The following is a 3,423-nucleotide window of genomic DNA, read 5'->3' on the forward strand; positions in this document are numbered from 1 at the left end:
AGTTAAATCCTGAAACACTCCTGAGGGAACTAGGGAGTTTGAATTTAACCATTTTGTGGTTAATCTTATCGAATGTTTTGGTGATGTCAAGGTTAATACAGTGGGCTCGAGAGGAATCGTTAAAAGCTGACATGTGAACTGTTTTAATACAAGACGTAGATTATTTCTGGTATAGCGATGCCTCATGAAGCCATGATGTTTTGGGCAAATGCGATTCTTAAGTTGAAAGTAGACCCAGCAGGGATCACTTCTGGCTGGTTTATACCTACCAGTTGAACCCACCACTGGGCACAGCAAAAACCGATGTGCCACTTCAATCTGGCCAACCTTATGGATGTCCAGTAGCGGCACATCACTAACAAATGTTGAGATTCTGGGGTTTATGGGCAATTCGATAGGTCTAGTCTACTCTGGAAGATGACTTTTGGAGTCGGTGGGGTTTGTTCCCTTACCTTAGAGGCTCTTGTTAACCTCAACAAGGGTGTGCCACCCCATGCCTACTTTGACTGGAGAGGCTGGTTCAGAGCTGGCCTCCCCTTCTTCTGGGATGACTTTGAGATGTAGTGCCCTAATTCTTCCTCATGGATCTCGATAGGAGGCAGCCCCTCCACCCTAACCTTACCCATCCTGAATATCCTATCACTACGGAAGCAGCGCAAAGGTTCTTACAGGACTAAGTGCAATTTATAAGCTTCTTGTCCTAAGAGAACAAAAAAAAGTTGAAAGTATAAGATCTCTAGTACAATACTCTCAAAAAACAAGGTCTGCCAAAGGCTGGGCAGACTGCATTATAATAGATCAGTAGTGTTTTATTATTCTTTCATTCACCTAAATATACTGACGACATAACTTTGCTTTAAAGTTGGTGGAAAAGTTTTAGATGCAAGAATACAAGTAAATGTGAGAGTCAAATTAACCGCAAATATGGAGCACAGTGTTTTATGACATTTGGTGGAATTCCATCTGGTCCAGCACTCTTGTTTGAATGATTCACGTATGTGCAGAACATCCGATACCATTACTGTGCAGCCTGAGATTGATTAGTTCTATCCATAATCAATTTCTGGTGTTGGGACGTCAGCACTCCTAAATACAGATGGAAAATTTTGAGCGAAGATGTCACACTTGCTGGAAGAGTAATCCGCCTCTGCTCCTTCAAGTGTCACATGTGCCGGAATGGTGTTTAACTACCGCTATGTGACCATAAGGATTTTTATGTTTACAAGAATGCTTTCTTCAGCCTTTGTAATATATTCTGAATAACACCTTTGAGTTCCATCTTAACTTTTAACATCTTACTTTTTCCTCTGATAATGAAAGAAACAGTGCAGGATAGGGAGGATTTGTAAGCCTTGTGGCGCTGTTTTTATATGGTCATTAGAGAACCACGCTTGGAATCTTGTTCGACCAGCTTTTTTATTGGAGTAATACATTTTACATGTGAGCCTAGAAGACTGAAAAAATTGTTGAAAATTAGTTCTGGATCTTTCAGGTCATTTCAAGTTGGAGATTCAGAGTTTGATAGACTCTGAAAAACAGCATCTACATCTCACTTTCGGAAATCCAGAACAAATCTGTCACCGCCAGAAGCTAAAGACCGAGATGCACAGAACTAAAAATTCAAACCTGGGTGATGCCTATCCTTCTCTAACAGTAAGTCCTTCGCGTAAACTATACTGTAATTGTTTAAAAATATTATTAAATCCAGGGTTACTTCTTGGTAATTTGTCACTGTATTTTCCTGTTTCAGATTATAATATGTAGGCATAACCTCTATGAGACATCGGTACGATCCATATACTTTAGACTAGCTCACATCTACCCAATGTATACGGGGCAGGTTTAAATCACCCATTGGTATGATCTCCGCAGATCCATCCAGTGTAGTAATAGTGCAACAAGTAACACAAAGGATTTACCTACCTGAAATTAAGTTTAATTAAACACACTTAAGCTAGGCCCTACTATAAAACAAATATAGCCGAGTTATAATTTCATAAAAATATTCAAATAGACGAACTGTTCATTTAGAGAATGATACATATGATAACAAAATAACATACGATCTATTACAAGTATCTTCATCGACAGCATCAAAAGAATCTAAGTAGATTTGGGCTCGTTTTGATTTATTGGCAAGTGCATGCTACCAAAAAGAACCAAGGTCAAAGAAAATCTACACAAGAGTCTTAAAAGTTTTATCCCAAGATTCCAATCTTGGGAGGTAGTGAGGCTAGTTGATTAAGTTTTTCAGGTTTGAAGAGTTGTTCCATTTTATAGTGTTTAGTTAATTTCCAATAGATATAACACAGAGTTTTCCTGAAATTAGGTTGAATCCATCACAATTGAGCTGGTCTCTAATATAAAACAAACGTAATCTGAGTTACAACAATTTCAAAACATATTTAAATAAACAAAACTGTTCATTTAGAGAATAATCCATGTAACAAATTAACATATGAGCTATTAAAAATAGTTTAATCAACAGCATCAAAAAATTCTGAGTAGATATGGGTTCGTTGATTTGTGTACGCTACCGAGAAGAATCAGTCCTCTTCCGTAGACTAATAGTTATAGCCTCGGCTCTCTAACTTAGAGATCAAGGGTTCAAATCCTGGGAGGACCAATCATGTGTAAACATGATAAAAAATAGTGAAGATTAATAAAACGGTGTCTTTCAAAGGCAGCATAGTCGCTGAGGCTTTACAGAGAGAAAAAAGTAAAAAGAACCAAGTTCGAAGATAATCTACACAAGATAAAGCCATACTCAATGCAATTCACATTGACAGAAATTTCTATGCTAAAAAATTAAGAAAACAATCATGAACTGCCAAGAGAGTATCTTTTACCTACCAGCTTGTTGCTTTTCAGCACTGATCACTATAATAATATATCACATATAAACACATTATATCCTACAACACCAAGCTCAGCATCAGTAATGTCAGGAGTTCAATATCTTCCTATCACGTATATAATATGATAAGGCGAAGTAGTTAAATTTTGGATTTTAAAATTAATTTTATTTCTCAATGTATTAATATTTGGGTATTGAAATGGGAAACCCGTTAAAAGTTACTTGCTTTTTACATTCTCGGCAATTAAAGGGATAGAATAGAATATTGTCCTCCTCCGTAGACTAATGGTTATAGTCTCGGCTCTCTAACTGAGAGATCACGGGTTCAAATCCCGGGGAGGGCCAATCATGTATAGACATGTATAGTGTACTTTGAAAGATGATAATAATAAATAAAAAAAATAATAAACCAGTGTTCAATGAAGCCGTCATAGCTTAAAGCTGAGGCTTAAAAAAGAGGAAAAAAAAAGAATAGAATATTGACTTAGACCACAGTTCCTAATCTATGAATCTCTCTACAAAAAATAATGTAGGGTTTATAGTCTGTATAAACACAAGAACCATTA

Source organism: Homalodisca vitripennis, chromosome 1 (genome assembly GCF_021130785.1).
Source record: "Homalodisca vitripennis isolate AUS2020 chromosome 1, UT_GWSS_2.1, whole genome shotgun sequence".
In the NCBI taxonomy this organism is placed as follows: Eukaryota; Metazoa; Arthropoda; class Insecta; order Hemiptera; family Cicadellidae; genus Homalodisca; species Homalodisca vitripennis.